The 18,796-nt window shown below is 34.5% G+C and overlaps 1 protein-coding gene across 1 annotated transcript in view; it reads right to left on the bottom strand.

Annotated features, from left to right (window-relative positions):
* The window catches only part of LOC120351916 (proton-coupled amino acid transporter-like protein CG1139), a 33,695-nt gene that overhangs the window by 14,565 nt on the left and 334 nt on the right, over nucleotides 1–18,796 (bottom strand). Inside the window, exon 2 of the mRNA XM_039430787.1 lies at nucleotides 7,930–8,067. The gene's annotated coding sequence lies outside the window, so the exon portion shown is untranslated. The remainder of the gene's footprint in view (nucleotides 1–7,929; nucleotides 8,068–18,796) is intronic.

Below are 18,796 nucleotides of genomic sequence, written 5' to 3'. Positions count from 1 at the left end.
AACAAAATTAATCATACAATACCATACCATAGATGAGTGAACTAGAGATTCAGACACTATCTCGACAGACACAGTGATGGTTAAACAAGCTACCGTACTGAACTAAAACTGCGCACATTTAAATACTTGTTTAGTGTTCACCTATCCTAATTCGTCTCATTCTTATTATGGCAGTCAGAACTGTTTTATCATTTCTCACTTATCAAACTAATTCCAATTGAAGAAAAAACGCCAAAGCTGCGCGCGAAGGTATGCGTGTGCGAGTGTGTGAGAGTACACGTGTTTAGAGAAACACCGAAATAGTCAGTCAGTTGAATGAGTATTACAAAATTCATCAAAATATTTTTCAAATTGGGCAAGAAATTTCAAGAGCACTTGGAACCCTTCTTGTATATGCAGTGGAAATTTCCGTACATGAAGGACTAACTTTGCCCTTCAAACAAATATTTGATCAATCTATCAATCAATCATAGTTAATCTATCCATCAATCATACTGACATTGAGCCCTTGACACAGATCTAATTAAATTTGATTTGAAACTGTTCTAAACATATTTTACAAATTCGAATGTTCATGAGTTTAGCTTACCTATTATGTTGATAAAGGTTCCCATATTTTTAAAGTACCCGTATGAATTTGAACCTATTTGATCCAAAACTTGAACTGTTGTGTGATCAAAAAGTAATCATTATTGTAAACTGGACCACGTAATCAAATATTTAGTTTCTTATTCGAAAATATATCTTTATCTGAATGAGATTGAAAAATTAGGAATAATAATTATTTTTAATTAAAGATCCTAGTTCAGGATTCATAATTATGTTCAAATAAATTATCCAAGAGTCTCAAGCTACCTTAATAGCAGCGCCAAATCTTATTGGACTCTAAACACCATTCTCAACACAAAAATAATGTTATTTATTATTGGAATTCATTATAATATATTTTTAAATGAGGCTTGTATGGAGAAAATTGAGTAAGCAGTAGCAATTACATTAATTTGAGAACTTACTTAATTATTAATATTTCAATTATGACCTTCATACTTCTCGAAAGCCAAACAAATCAATAATAACTCTTCGCCGTATGCAATATACTTTTCCTATTAATTTAGAAATGGGAGTCATTAGATTGAAAAGTTTGTAATGTACTAATAGTTTTGAAAATATATTTCAAAAATTCATGGATCAGATTATTGTATGAGTGAGAGAGATCACCCAGGATATAAAACAGTTTTCATTGACTTTGATATGAAGACAGTTTAAGCGTATGTCTGTTGTGTATTTACTCTCGTCATTATAAATTATACTAAAATTATATTAAAAATTGCACGATGTACTTAAATTGATTGAATTAAATTAATGGTACTTTGACAGGTGTTCTGTCACTTCAGAAACCAGTCACTCACATCATCAATGGGAAGCTCGCTCACAGCTAAGTAGAAGACCAGGTACATGGTTGTGATGAAATGTTTAGTTTACGAATGTTATTGATATCAGTTAGAAATACACTAACTTACAAAACGGAAAGCAGACGTAACAATTATACTGAAACCTAGTGAGAATCTAATCACATTTTTGATGGACATGTTACTTTTCCAAGGACATAAGATGTAAGGAAAAGTGTAAATTTGACAGCAAAGTAATTCTTTAAAAGTTCATTATCAACGTTCTATTGCAGGTGGCATTTCAAAGTCCTTTGTAAGTTTACGAGCAGTACTTTATGCTCATTTACGAAGTGATTGATTGTTGTAAAATAGTTATGTAACTAGTTAAGAAAAAATCACATTAAATAAATTACACATTTCAATATTTTTTCAAACGGCAATAATTAATATGAATCAGCAGCCTGTACTATTTACAGCAATGAAAACATGTTTCATCTATCTCTAAAATATTATGAAGGAAAGAATTGGTTTACACGTGTACCGGTTAGGAGATACATGAATGACGCAACATCACTTATGAACTAACTAGCAGGTAACCCGTGCTTCGCAAGGGTCTATTTTAAAACTTGACAAACTGAGAACTTGACGTAATGAAATCTAGAAGAAATGAAAATAGGCCTATAAGAATCCTTGGTTGATTAAGAATTTATATGCGGCATTTCAAGTAAATCAGTCCAGTAGTTCAGACGTGATGATGCGTCAAACATAATTTTCCTATCCTTTACACGTGTATACGTGTTTAAGTCAGTTCTTTCCTTTATTATAGTACAGAAGATGATAGGTAGATGATGGATATATCATCCAGTATAGATGGATGATGTATCCATCTATCATCTACCATCTATCTATAAAGCAATACTCCTTATCTATGGTAATAGGGCAAGGAAAGTAAAAATTAAGGAACCCCGATTTCTAAATTTCTATACGTTTTAAGGTCCCCTGAGTCCAAAAAAGTGGTTTTTGAGTATTGGTGTGTGTGTGTGTGTGTGTGTGTGTGTGTGTGTGTGTGTGTGTGTGTGTGTGTGGTGTGTGTGTGTGTGTGTGTGTGTGTGTGTGTGTGTGTGTGGTGTGTGTGTGTGTGGTGTGTGTGTGTGTGTGTGTGTGTGTGGTGTGTGTGTGGTGTGTGTGTGGTGTGTGTGTGTGTGTGTGTGTGTGTGTGTGTGTGTGTGTGTGTGTGTGTGTGGTGTGTGTGTGTGTGTGTGTGAGTGTATGTGCGTCTGTGTACACGATATCTCATCTCCCAATTAACGGAATGACTTGAAATTTAGAACTTGAGGTCCTTACAATATAAGGATCCGACACGAACAATTTCGATCAAATACAATTCAAGATGGCGGCTAAAATGGAGAAAATGTTGTCAAAAACAGGGTTTTTCGCGATTTTCTCAAAAACGGCTCCAACGATTTTGATTAAATTCATACCTAAAATAGTAATTGAAAAGGTCTATCAACTGCCATAAGTCCCATATCTATAAAAATTCCAGAGCTCCGCCCCATCTATGCAAAGTTTGATTTTAGATTCCCAATTATCAGGCTTCAGATACAATTTAAACAAAAAAAGCCAAGTGGAAAAGATTCAGCATGAAAATCTCTACTATTAATGTTAAGTAGCATTTTCATCTAAAATTGAAAATAAGCTCAAAATTCGAGAAAATGTGATTACTCAATTGCAAACTGTTGGCAACTGTTGATTCTATTAAATCATCCACTATGAAGAGATAGCAGACTTCATGTGTCTTCTGCGTTATTGTCCTGTCACCAGCTGGCTCAGATTTTCAAATAGTAGACTTGAGATGCGCGGGAACACTAGCGTCAGGTGATCAATTTTTATAACGGCAAGAAAAGTTGTGTGAGTGTGCCACACCAGATTTTTACTCTAATATTGGCGTATGAAGGAGGCTCCTTTTTCCTTTTATATTATCCTTGAAATGCGAAATTTCCAAAAACCTTGTATATACGTCTACGTGCAATTAAAAAAGGAACATACCTGTCAAATTTCATGAAAATCTATTACCGCGTTTCGCCTTAAATGCGCAACATTTATAAACATTTAAAAATTAAGAGAAATGCCAAACCGTCGACTTGAATCTTAGAACTCACTTCGCTCGGTCAATAAAATGATTATTCTATTCTTGTATGTTTCCCACTTATAACACAAAATTCTCCCCAGAGCAAAGCAAGGGTTACTTGATCGTAACAGATAAAAGTTTATTTATACGGTAACTCAAAATAAGTATTTTTTGTTTCTCCTTAAATTATTATTTTAATTTTGCTGAGCGTTAATTTTTGTGGGCGTTGATGACGCCCACATGAACTTCAGGCATGCGTGGGTAATGAACAGGAAGATGATGCGAGATGAGAGATGAATAGACCTACATTTTTTTTAGGTGGGTTCCGAACCACGGAGTAGCGATTTCTCTACTTATAGATTATATAGAGCGAAGTCGGTGTCTTCAAGTGATCACCCGTTCAACGGGAGTAGCACGTCCATAAATCTAACTAATCTAAGCTATATGCTTCCACAAACAGCTATATGCTTAGATTAGTCGAACTATCAGAGTGAAAACGGCCTCAGCCAAATGATGCTAGTGAAATAAACTATCCACTGGAATCCACAAACAGCTACATATTTTTCCTATCCAGTACTTTATGGCAAACATTTATTGTTGAAATTTTGACAAATTTTACACTTTATATTTCAACAATTTCGGAAATGAGAAAAATGTTTATGAATAATTGAGAAACATATGACACTTGAAAACACTAATCTTGAGATAAGTAATTGAGTGCTACTACTTGAAATATCCCATTGAACCGGCATTGACACAAAAATTTGAATAGAATTTGGATAAATTTATCTTCACAAGAAATAACAAGAATTTAGTGGATTAGTTTCGATTTTTATTTAAAAAATTGAGAAAAAATCAGATTCAAGAGAATTTCATCAAGTCAACAGCTTTACTAAAAGAAAGATCGAATGATAAAGTTAATTAATTTCGTTTACAATAATTCATAACATTATTAAGAGTTGGAAAAATTGAAATTGTAGTCATATTTATGAATTTTATGAATACAGTGAAATGAATCGCTTATGTTTGTTTGGATTGGACGTAAAAGTGACAAAATTCTCTGTCTTCTATTCTGTGATTTTTTTCTAACCACAAATATGATAATATTGTAATATTTATCTTCTAAGCCACATAATGGAATTCATCGTTCAGTAATAATACTTATATATTTTAGTGATTCAAATAACACTTTTGAATTCACTTTTCCTTTTTATTTATACTATGTTTATTTATATTTCCTTTAATATGTATATTCATTCTTGTTTCATCTATTTATTTCTTCATTGAAATTTTTATATTGAAAATTAATATCGATACTCGCTGCCAGCACTCAAACTTCGGTTTTGCAGGCAGCGCCATACATGTTATTTTGTTTTGACAAAGTTTTTTTCGTGTATATTTAAATATTGATCAATATGTTTTTTCAACTTTGTATTGAGGATTATTAATTTTATTGTATTATTTTGTTGTGGCAAAATAAAATTTGATTTGATTTGAAAAGTCCGCGCCACGACTAAATCCGGATAATACGTCCGTTCTGTGTTAATTGGATTCCGAACCACGGAGTAGCGATTTGTCTACTTATAGATTATATAGAGCGAAGTCGGTGTCTTCAAGTGGTCACCCGTTCAACGGGAGTAGCACGTCCATAAATCTAACTAATCTAAGCTATATGCTTCCACAAATAGCTATATGCTTAGATTAGTCGAACTATCAGAGTGAAAACGGCCTCAGCCAAATGATGCTAGTGAAATAAACTATCCACTGGAATCCACAAACAGCTACATATTTTTCCTATCCAGTACTTTATGGCAAACATTTATTGTTGAAATTTTGACAAATTTTACACTTTATATTTCAACAATTTCGAAAATGAGAAAAATGTTTATGAATAATTGAGAAACATATGACACTTGAAAACACTAATCTTGAGATAAGTAACTGAGTGCTACTACTTGAAATATCCCATTGAACCGGCATTGACACAAAAATTTGAATAGAATTTGGATAAATTTATCTTCACAAGAAATAACAAGAATTTAGTGGATTAGTTTCGATTTTTATTTAAAAAATTGAGAGAAAATCAGATTCAAGAGAATTTCATCAAGTCAACAGCTTTACTAAAAGAAAGATCGAATGATAAAGTTAATTAATTTCGTTTACAATAATTCATAACATTATTTTTAAGAGTTGGAAAAATTGAAATTGTAGTCATATTTATGAATTTTATGAATACAGTGAAATGAATCGCTTATGTTTGTTTGGATTGGACGTAAAAGTGACAAAATTCTCTGTCTTCTATTCTGTGATTTTTTTCTAACCACAAATATAATAATATTGTAATATTTATCTTCTAAGCCACATAATGGAATTCATCGTTCAGTAATAATACTTATATATTTTAGTGATTCAAATAACACTTTTGAATTCACTTTTCCTTTTTATTTATACTATGTTTATTTATATTTCCTTTAATATGTATATTCATTCTTGTTTCATCTATTTATTTCTTCATTGAAATTTTTATATTGAAAATTAATATCGATACTCGCTGCCAGCACTCAAACTTCGGTTTTGCAGGCAGCGCCATACATGTTATTTTGTTTTGACAAAGTTTTTTTCGTGTATATTTAAATATTGATCAATATGTTTTTTCAACTTTGTATTGAGGATTATTATTTTTATTGTATTATTTTTGTTGTGGCAAAATAAAATTTGATTTGATTTGAAAAGTCCGCGCCACGACTAAATCCGGATAATACGTCCGTTCTGTGTTAATTGGATTCAAGTGAATGATTTTTCACATGATTATAGCAATAATTTATTCAAGATAATTTCAAACCGAAATATCCTGAATAAATCATAGGAGTATGATATTCAAGCTTGTATTGAATTAACAAGAGCATGTAAGATTGTAACAGTGACTTCATTCAATTATTTTTCCTTAGACTTGAAAAATATAAAATTAAATTCTATTCAATTTATATATTTCTCAGTAAAATGATGTGATTCCAACATTTCCGTATTCAGTTATTTTTTCCTTCACATATTAACTATATACTGTTACCTACACTAATTAAAATCTTGACTCGATAAAACAATTTACCGAAAGCATGTTGAAAATTTGATTCTCCAATTAAGATTATCACAATAATTACTTGGTTATTCGTTTCCACTCTGCAATTGATCAAGGAAGAATCTATTTTACTGTAAATTTCAGTTATTGTAAGAATAATTTGTTCCTGCTATGAAACAAAAAAGTGGTTCGATGATAAGGCATTGATATAGTTCACAACAATATAATCATTTTGGCCGTCTTTTTGAATTAAGTCTTAATTTTCATCTACACAGAGAGGCGTGTAGGCCTATGTACCAAACGAACTTGAATATTGGACTGCAATAGTCAGTCTATAGCGCGTAGCTGCGTACTGATTATGGGATAGAATCGGTGACTCTGGAGTCCTTCTTTCATATTCATAAAAAAATAATATTAATAAAAAATTCAATTAATAATAATAACTTATACAACTAGACCCACTATTTTGTTTACACCCACTTATAAGAAATTTCTTTTTTACAAGCTTACATTGTAAATTATACACAACATACTTTAACATTGTAACTGCTTCAACAATAATTCTTCAATCAATCAAATCAAAATTGTATTCACAATTCAAACAATTGAGGTTTCTGCCAAACCTGAAATTATTTTCGGCGATTGCCCAATTACAGAAATACTAGTAGGCCTAACAAAAGTTGAATAGACTTAGACAAAATAATATACTTATTCCGTAATTCATAGTTATTTTACTATAACTGCTGTTATTTTTTGATATTTGTTCTTTTGAATATTTTCATTTTCTGCTTTCATTGTTTTTATAATTACACAAACTAATAGTATAATTAACCGAGCTCACTATTTTTCTGTAACTTACATTCTAACGAAATTCTTTAAAAGCTTGTACAGAAACATTAATTGCGAATCAGGTACTTGATAATACCTACTAAATATTTACTCAATAATACTATTACCAATTAATTGTCTTACTATTCAATTTTTACTTGATTCTTTAATACTTGTTTTTTTTAGTTTGTTCAACTTTTATATCTGAATCGTTTCTTCTTATTGTTTTTATTTATTCTTATAACTATATTCAATTTACTTCTGCTTACTTATACTTTTTGTTTACTTGTGTAAACATAGTCGTACGTATGACTTGTGTGAGTTGCATTACAGTTACAATATAAACGACTTGAAAATTGTCCCGCCATCTCAGAACGGCGATGATTTGCGACGGTGAGTACAAGGTTTTGATGTTCCCACACGTTCTAAATGTACCTGAATCATGAATAACAATAAATTATGTGGTATTCAATTTTGAATAGTATAATTATAATTGACAGAGCCCTTACCATTGATTTAGTCTCTATCATCGGCTTCATTCATCCACCGTCTCTCTTCCCATCATCGGTCTGTTTCCATCGCACATCTTCAACGAGGAGTAACTGTAACTCAACTGATATTGAGAGTCTCCCACACATTTCAAGAGCCTGGAAGATAATATTCAATAATTCATAAATCAAATATGTATTAATAATATAATTATTTGTTGAAAACAATAAACAATGTTTTTCATTTTCCTGACTTTTGGTCCTTTCTGTTTTCCCACCAGTTCTTCATTGTTAAAGAATGACCGTTTTCAGATCCCATACCGATTGTCGTCCGATATTTATCATCAAGACACCCATATTGTCCTCCGATTGGCTGAGAATCAGCTGTTGCTGATAATAAGCAAATCGGATGACAATTATGGGTGTCGTGATGATAGATAGGCTATCGAACTAACTATAGGCTAGAAACTAGGTTGACCACACTAACCAGTATTCGTGGTCATCTTGCAGAAAAATAAGATAATCATCAGTACTAAACAAGTTACAAAATGGTTATAACTTGATTATACAAAATAAAATCAATTGTCCAGCATTATTTAAAAAATCTCTTGCACTCCGCGACGTCTGCAAACCAATTGAAAGTGATCAAAAATATACAACCAGTACAATTTATCTTGAATATTAAAAATATAGGCTATCACTATTATTCTATATGAATGTATCAATGCACCTAGAATACAGGAATTATTCTAGGTACCTTGGAATGTATTAAATACCATTACTACTCTATGATCATATGGATCATTCACGATTCTAATTAATTAAAAAAAGAAAGCAAATTATATAATGATTTAAACGTAGTAATTCTTTCTATAATTCCACATGAACAATTTATTCTGTTACACTGCAAATCATGAAAAATCAGAGGTGATGAAAAATCCAAACTGTTTTTTACTCTAAAATTTACATACTTTGTTTTATTTATGCTCATCTTCACTTTATTATTATTACACCATTGGCTCAGTCTTGTCAGGTCTTCATTAACATTTGACCATATCTCTTCTATATTTCTGTGGGAGCAGAAAAGTGCCACATCATCAAAAAACGCTTACATGGCCATGTAAAGGTGACTCTAGTAAATCATTGATAAAGATCAGGAACAAAGTGGCTGATAACACTGATCCCTGAGGGACACCTGTTCTGATAACGAGTGGTGAACTAAACTGATCCTTAACTTTGACTTTCTGTATTCTGTTGCCAAGAAAACTATTGAACCACTTGTTTGCCGTTCCTCTTATGCCCACTGCGTCCATTTTAGCTAATAATATTTTGTGGGCTACTCAGTCGAACGCGATTTTGAAATCAATATAGAGTCCAGTTGATTTATAATTTGCATTGAAACTATCATAGATTTTTTCAGTTACTGAATAAGGAAAGTTACTTACAGCAAGTGGCAGGGAAGTATACTCTGCATGAAAAAACAAATAAGAATGGGTTTCTTCTTGGTCAGTTTACTATCCGAAATGACATGCAAATTAAGAGCACTCAATTCCACATAATAGTATTCATCTTGGAACTTGGAAATCATCAGATGCAACAACAATCAATCAGATTGATCACGTGATAGTTGACTCCCGTAATGCATTATCAATTATTGATGTAAGGAGCTGCAGGGGACCTAATTGTGTGACTCTGACCATTTCATTGTGAAGACTGTAGTGAGACAGAGGCTGTCAATGGCGGGTAAACAAAAGCTTATGCCTATAAGATGGGATGTTGAAAAGCTAAAGAGTGGAAGAGTTCGTAGTGAATACCTCAGATTAATACAGGAAAAAACTTTGAACTCTTCAGAAACAGATGGAATTGAAGAAGTATAGACAAAGCTAGCCAAAGCTAGAATTATTTCCTGCAAAGACCAAAGAGGGAGAGTTGTGAATGGAGAGGATAATATCATGGAGAGATGGGCAGAGCATTTCAGAGAACTGTTAACAGTAACAATTACCAATGAGGAGAATGTACATGAAGGAACAGGGGTGCCACGTAGTATTGAAGCGGAGTTTCTTGCCGGGCCAACATTGGAGGAGACAGAAATGGCTGTGAAGCACTTAAACAATTTAAAGGCAGGTGGCCAAGATAATATATCGGCAGAGATAATAAAGTAAGGTGGTGATGACACAATTAAGAGAATACATGAGCTGATTAGTATAATATGGAGAGATGAAACTATTCCTCAAGATTGGAACATAGGTATAATATGTCCAATTTATGAAAAAAGCGATAAACTGGACTGTAATGATTATCGTGGAATAACTCTTCTCAGTGTAGCTTATAACGTTTTATCAAGTATTCTTAACAACAGAATTAAGGCCTACACAGAACAAGTGCTTGGAGAATATCAATGCGGGCTCCGACCAGAAACAGCAACAGCAGATCAAATATTTACAATCAGGAAAATTGCAGAAAAGTTTTATGAGAATGACCTGGATTTACATATTTTATTCATTGACTTCAAGCAAGCCTTCGATAGCATAGTAAGGAGTGAGCTATGGAAAACATTGGAGCAATAGGGCTCCAAAAAAGCTCATTAGTCTAGCTAAAATGACAATGAGTAAGACTGTAGCAATGGTCAAAATTGGTCATAGAAAGAGCAGCGCTTTTGAATATTTAACACAGGTGTCAAACAAGGCGATGGAATATCTGCAATTCTATTCAATATTGCATTGCATAGAGCTATTGAAGGAATAGACAGAGGAAATATTTTCCATCGAATGTATCAGGTATGTGCATATGCGGACGATGTAGCAATAATTGCAAGAAGGAAAGATGTCCTGCAGGAAACGTATTTGTTGCTAGAGGGAGAGACGGAAAAGATTGGGCTGATAGTAAATGAAAGTAAAACGAGGTATATGAAAATATCAAGCAGTCAAACAAGAAGAGTCCCACAAAATCTCAGAATTGGTCAGAAGATCTTTCAAGGTGTAAGGAACTTCAGCTACTTGGGGGTTGAATTGAATAACCAAAACAAGATGAGTTACAGCAAAAGCAAAGAGTATTGGCTGGAAATAGAGCATACTTCAGCAACTTGAAACTTTTGAAGAACATGCTCATATGTAGAAATACAAAACTCAAAATATATGAAAGCCTGATTCAACCTGTTGTAACGTACGGCTGTGAATCTTGGACGTTAATAAAAGAAGACAAGAACCATCTGGGAGTTTTTGAAAGGAAAATTCTGAGAAAGATTTATGGTCCAGTAAAAGAAGGAGGGGAATGGAGGAGAAGAACCAATTCAGAGCTCGAGGCATTGTTAAAAGGCCAAAATATTGTTAAATTTACAAAGGCTTAGGTGGTTTGGACATATATGTAGAATGAATGAGAACAGAATGCCCAAAATAATATTTAAGGAGAAGCTACATTCCAGGAGGGAGAGAGGAAGACCAAGAATGAGGTGGGAGGATGAAGTAAGAGACTATGGGATGTAACAAAAAATGGGATGTAGAGGATGGAAACGAATGACAGAGAACCGAGAAGAATGGAGAACTGTAGTAGAGGCGACCAAAGCTCATATTGGGCTGCAGGGGTGCCCAGCCCCTCAAGGCCAATGGCGCATGCCCCCCCCCCCAATTCAAGTGTAATGCCCCCCCCCCAATCCATGTGTAATGACCCCCCCCCGAAGTACCACAACTCCCAACTCTTTAGTTTTTAACATTAGTCAGTGTATGACAATAAAATTCACATCTTAAGGTGCTTACAGATATACGCGCCGCGAACATGAGCAATTCACTTTTAATCAGCTGATGCCGAGCTTTTTATATCTGTATTTTACCGTTTCTGTAAAAATACAGATATAATCAGCTGATTAAAAGTGAATTGCTCATGTTCGCGGCGCGTATATCTGTACGCACCTCTACATTCTAATCTTCCATAGGACATTATTTACCTTTGGTCTTGTGAGGAATTCTTTCTGTTTTCATAATATTGTAAAAATATATACCATCGTTTCTTATCTCTTTAAAATAGAAATAAAGTATCTTTTTGATATTATTTTTGAGACTAGCAGTGCACCCGTTCTTGTTCAGGAGGACTAGAAAGAACTTCATTACATCAGGAAAAACTCCATGACACATATTTTAATAGGATATTAAAAGATAAGTAAGGGAGGCTTTGCTTTTTAAATGTTAAGGTTACTTATAAAAAGTTGAATAATAATATCATTGATAATTCTTTATTGCAAAAGAATATTGCATAGCAATCTTGGTAAACATTCATACAAATTTGGAACGATTTTATTCATACAATATATAATGTCGGCAAGTTTAGGTATTCTAAATCCTATACTATCAAACGAGCAATTTCTGTTTAGATGTTTTGATGTTTAAATTTTTAGATGTTTATATGTTTGTATTTCACCGGATCTCGAAAACGGCTCTAACGATTCTCACGAAATTCAGAACATAGTAGGTTTATAATATGAAAATTCGATTACCCTAGGTCTCATCCCTGGGGAAACTCGCTGAAGGACATTAAAAGAATTTATTCATCCTTGGAAAAACAGCTGATAATTTCGGCATCTGTTGATGATGGAAGTGAGTGAGCGAGTGCATGTGTGTGGGACTGAGACAAAATTATGACTCAGCTGTTGAACTTTTGTACATAATTCAATCAGGTACTTAGTGACAGTTGTACAAAAGCCGGTTAAATTTTAATCCTGATTAATTCCAGTAGAACCAATCAGATAAGCTATCTTTTTGAGATGGTCTTCTGTGATTTGGTTCACGTGAAATGAATCAGGATTAAAATTTAACATGCTTTTGTGAGAGAAATTTTTGCATTCCTCTGCGAATTAATCTCATTCCACTGTGATTAGATAGAACCTTTCTGTATGAACTATGAATATTTAGTATAATTTCTTCTTTCGTAATAATTTTTATATGCATTTGTAGGTACTCTAGAGCGGAGCTCGGTGCCCCGATATTTATCATGAATTGGAATAGGTTGTCACTGATGTTGTGTTGTTGGTAGTATTTACTTTTTAACATTACAGGAGTAAATAACACAAGTCGAACAAAATGTATCTTTAAATGGTTTGGTTTTTGGAATAAAGATATCATCTGAACAAGTACATTTTGTAAATTCTATCTATTAATACCAAATATCGGGGCACCGAGCTTTGCTCGTTATTTATTCATTGATTAACAGATTTATTTCATTGATAATCATTTCTTTAAAATGATTGGGGAAGTACTAACAGGCACAGCCCAAAACTGTTACTTACCCGAATTTTGATTTATTCACTACGAAAAATATATTTCGTCTGTGATTTATTCACAGACGAAATCATCATCTGTTTTTCCAAGGATGAATTATCCTTTTCATGTCCTTCAGGGAGTTTTCTCAGGGATGAGACCTAGTGCAATCGAATTTTGATATCATAAACCTACTATATTCCGAATTTCGTGAAAATCGTTAGAGCCGTTTCCGAGATCTGTTGAACATAAATAACCATATAACGAGATAGCCAGATAAAAAATAGAAAAATATAAACAGATATACAGAAATTGCTCGCTTAATATAATAGGATAACAACTTATAGTCCAGTCAAATGATCGTTTTTCAGGAAACAGCCCCGAAAGAATTTTTTTCGATGGTTCTATCTGTATTTTGGGGTGCTAAATTCTAATCTGAAATTTTCTGATACACCAGAGGGTGACTTCACCCCCAAAATTTTGGACTTTTTTTAAGTTTTCCATTAAAAATTCGAGAACCTTGAATTTATCGAGAAAAAGCATTCTCTTATAATATTAAAGATAATAAAATTTCCAATGAATTGACTGGTCGCGCAGGACTACTCTTTGGATTTTTTATCTGAAGTGTTCCACAAGATACACAACTTTGAATGTGCGAGAAATTTGTGATATTTCCCCCATTTTCACAGTCTCGCATATGCAACGTTGCGTATCTTGTGGAACACTTCAGATAAAAAATCCAAAAAGTAGTCGAGGTTGTGATGAATATTCTCCTCTTTTCACTCCCATGAATTATACTTCTGTTTTCAATACCGTTAAAAAGTTACAGCCAATTGAATGATGATCTTTATTTTCTCATTTTTCTTGCGATTTTACTGTTATTAAAGAGTCTCTAAAATGAGTACAATACATGATAGAAACTTGCAATTGGTCTTAAATGAGAGAAAATTCCATGCTCTATAAGCTGAGTTGCCCTAAATTGATCTTGCATTACTGTTTAAATCGAAAAACTGTCGAGACTGTGAAAATGAGAAAAATATCGCATATTTCTTGCAACAGCAAGGAAACTCAAACACAGGACCATTAAAAATTAAAATGAAGCAAAGGAGATCAGAATAATAGTTAATGATGGAGTTATAATTTATTTTTGCCAAAGATTTACCTTCAAACTCATAGGCTTAAAATTACTAAAATGCCTGCATACAAAACATTATCAATTGTGCTTATGCTTTATATTGAGTTACACTTAGCAAAATATAACATTGTAAAGTTGGGAAAAATTAACTACATTAGGATATCTCTATTTAATACCTTGATTTTTTAATCATAATTCAATATGTTGACATAAAATATACAAAAAATCATGCCCCCCCCAAAAATGTTGATGGCGCAAATTGCGCCATGCCCCCCCCCCTTGTGGGCACCCCTGTTGGGCTGTAGTGCTAAAAAAGAATATATTTTAAAACAAAGGGTGAAACGTATCACAATGGGAGCATGGACCAGTCAAGGAAGAACAATACCCCCACTCCAACGCCGGTAGAATAGTAAACTATAACTGTCAACCCATGCCAATAATCACAATAGATCATCTTCTGCCCCTTTGATAGTATTCCAGTGATATTAAGCTGCGTATAGATATACGCGCCTCCAACCCGCTCCGCTCTCGCTCCGCCCTCGTCCCGCCATCGCTCCGCCCCCGCTCTGCATTCGAACCGATCATGAACGTTACGGGAGATGTTAGCTCTTCTCGCGTTCCACTCTTGCTCCCCGGTCGATCATCAATCGCTCTGCTCGAGTGACGTTCGGTTGCGGAGCAGAGCGAAAGTCTGTACGCACCTTAAGAAATATTCTCAATTTATCTCTTTCCTGTATTTCAAAAAAGGGTACTGAGATTTTTATTTTCTTTATATTAATATTCTCAATACCTACTCCGAAATCCAACGGTCTGGTCCGCAAATGAAATTGATCTCACATTGATTATTACAACTCTTTTAACGTTGATTCATATTAATAGACAACTCACCACTTGATTGCAGGGTTTGATAATTACCACACGATGGGCATATCCTTTGCTTCGAAATTAGATTGTACATTAATAAAACTGATAAATGCCTGAACGGTTTAGATATTTGTCGCATCTTGATAAACTTTGCAGGAGCTCCATGTTGCACCAAGAGCTACAGAGTAAAGACTGTCTAGAATTAATAGTTGGAAATTATAACGTCGATGGTCCTCTACAGACTACGGAAATGGAAATCTCCAATTGAAATTTTAAGTGTGGAATGAAGTCACTAATAATATAGCCTGATGTGGGCAAACGCTTCATTGCACAATTGTCAAAAATGTGCTAATTATACTTGCAAAAAGGTCTCGCAGTTGCATTGTTTTTCCTTGACCATTCAATGCCCCCATTGTGATAGATTCTACCCAAAGAAAATTATTGCAATACCGGTACTAACAAATTATTGCAATACCGATACTAACATGTTTACTGCTAATTGGAAAACGTTTATGGCAAAACATTTGTAAGTATAAGAAGAAGACACCAATTTTATGGCATCGATATTGCTAACCACATAGTTAGTTAACTTACCTTGAAAACATGATGAATTTACATACTTTTCGTTAGGTAAATTTTACACAAGAAAGGTGAGAACAAAATTATTATTTGACAATATAAGGTAGGCCTACATGTCCAAGAGATCTCAGCAGAAATTTCAAGATTGAACTCATTACATTAAAAACTTTCAATTCCTATTAAAATTTATATGTTAGGGTGTGATCACATTGAATGCTTGTATGTGAAAATGCAAATCAGGTCTGCTCTGTTAGCCCTGACCAACAGGATCCAGAGTGCATTTGAGGATGGTGATTCACTTGCTCTTGCAATGTGTGACCTCAGCAAGGCCTTCGATTGTGTGCCTCATAAAATACTCACAAACAAACTTGAGAGATATGGTTTGGGTGGCACAGTGCTGAGGATTATTATCTCCTACCTGGAGAACAGGAAGCAGCAGGTGGTTCAGCTGAGTGGTGCCACATCAAGTATGCAGCATGTCAAGCATGGAGTCCCGCAAGGATCAGTTTTGGGCCCGTTGCTGTTCATATTGCTCATGAACAATTTCACAAGCAGTCAAGGTGCAGTACTCTTTGCGGATGACACCACACTGATTTCCAGGAGTTCCTCGTTGGATCAGGTGGAGGTGGAGTGTTCCAGACTCATTGAAGAAGCAAAGCTGTGGTTTACTGCTAATGGACTAAAGCTCAATGAGGAAAAGACGAATGTACTGATATGCACATTGAAGAGGCAAGCAGCTGAAGTGGAGCCAGTCAAACTGCTGGGCTTCTGGATAGATGGAAGACTTAGCTGGAATTACCATGTGAACCGGGTATGTGAGAAGCTGTCTAGAATGATCTATTTCCTGAGAAGGTTGAGACATGTGGTTGACCGGAGATGCTTGGTGATGGCATACCATGCACTGTTTCAGAGTCACCTGATCTATGGGGTGCTGCTGTGGGGTCATGCTCCAGCTGTACAGAATATCCTACTTCTGCAAAAGAGAGCATTGAGGTTAATGAGGTTTTCAGGCTATAGAGATCATTGTCGCCCCATGTTCAGGAGTTTTGGTGTTCTCACTATCTACAGCCAATACATACTGAGCTCGCTGTTGTATGTCAACAAAAATCAAGATAAACTACTCAAGCGGAGTGACATACACAGCCACAACACTCGACATGCTGCCAAACTGGAATTACCTCGATGCAGACTGGCGGGGACCTACAGCAGTTTTCCTGCTCAGGCCATTCGACTTTTCAACACACTGCCGAGGGAGGTGCAAGACATGCGATATATGGAGTTCTGTGCTGCAGTAAGAAATGGGCTGCTAGATAGGCCTCTGTATTCCCTACAGCAGTGGGATGAGATGCCTCTTTTTGGGGTGGCTGCTCCTCCACTACACGAATAACCATTTTGTGGTTATTACTACTTCTGAAATGACACTGCCGATCTGGAAACCCCAGTCCTGGGCAACGACCTCAAGTATCAAGTATCAAGTAAGGTCATGCATGAGCCGAAAAACAGAATCTGGAAAGAGCCGTTGAAACACGTGATTTTTCTGAGCTGCTCATACTGAAAGCAACCAGCACAACTTCAAAAAAAAGTGCACACTTTCATTGTGAGTGTTCCTAATGGTCTTTCAAGACTGTTTCTCATCTGCACGCTTGGTCGTACATTGATAACCAAGAACACACTTCGTCGTTATTAATGTAGCCTATGGGTAGTGAGTAGGCCTACTTCCAAATGTAAGCACGATGAGGAACGGCGGGAGAGCCTCCACCAAATTATGTAAGCACGATGTGCCTTCACCAATTATTTAAGCAGGGAAAAAACTATGATAGCAAAAGAGAACAAAAATACTAGAACTTAATTTAATTGGTATCTTTCGGTTTACATGTTTGAAAATGATAAATATTAATTTTTCTCTATTCCAAAAAGGTAAAATATAAATATATATACAAACACAGTATTAAAATTGAATTTAATGGGGAAAACAACTCGCTGCTGCTTAAGATGATTCAATCTTCGTGGTTATAAAAATTAAGAACAATGATCTTATCCAGTAGTCACTTACCTTTTGAATATGGCTTCCCCTTTTGGCATCAACTGGTTTAATCGCGACGTTACAGTTAGTATTTTAAAAGAACAAAAATTAACTGAACCAATGAATAGGCCCGTCTCCCTTAATAATACAATTATTTTAAAACTGCCCGATCTGTGACAGAATAACTGTATTATAAAACGAAACGAAATCTAGCCTTCTTCACTGGATCAGCCGGACTTTACTCACAGTCCTAACGAACGAGCTCTGCTCCAAAAGCTAAATTTTGGGTATTAATATAAACTCAGTCAATGCCAAACAAGAAAGCCATTTCAAGTACATATTTTTATCTGCCGCACAGGCGGCACGTTTGTTATTAGAAACAAAGAAAAGCTACGTTAATATTGACAACAAATAAAATAAACAATCTTTCTGTCGATGACAAAGATTGTTCAAAGACAAAAACACTGTTTATTGAACTTTTAATTGAAAAACTCTAAAATCCTGATCAATATGAGATAAATATATGATTCATATATATGTCCCATATGACCAGGTGACACAAAGAGGACCACTATGCGCTAAGTATAGTGTACAAGCCTAGACCTACTTTCACAAAAAAGATCAAATCCTATCAAAAGTCAACAAGTTAAGAGTGAAATGTTACCTCTGAGGTAGAGCCTGCATGTTAAGGGTGCGATAAGATTGAATGCGAACATGTGCAAGTGTACCCTTGGTTACGCATGACTAAGCGTGCAGATGATGAGAAACAAAATCTGAGAAGAATTGTAGAACACTCACACTGAAAGCATGAAATTTTGTTCAGTAAGAGCAGCTACAGACATATATAGTTATACAGTACATATATACAGTATACAGACTAATCAATAGTTCTTTACAGATTCTGTTACAAATAAATCTTGTTTTTGACTTATGCATGATCTGACTTGCACGATTAAGTATTCAATGTAATCGCACCCTTACAAACATAAGACTTTGGAAAATGCTGAAGTGCTTTTTCTTTACCGCAAAGGAACAGTTGAA

This window comes from Nilaparvata lugens, chromosome 6 (assembly GCF_014356525.2).
Source record: "Nilaparvata lugens isolate BPH chromosome 6, ASM1435652v1, whole genome shotgun sequence".
Taxonomy (NCBI): Eukaryota; Metazoa; Arthropoda; class Insecta; order Hemiptera; family Delphacidae; genus Nilaparvata; species Nilaparvata lugens.
Note: the sequence above shows the minus strand (reverse complement) of the source record. Positions and strands in the feature narration are given on the sequence as shown.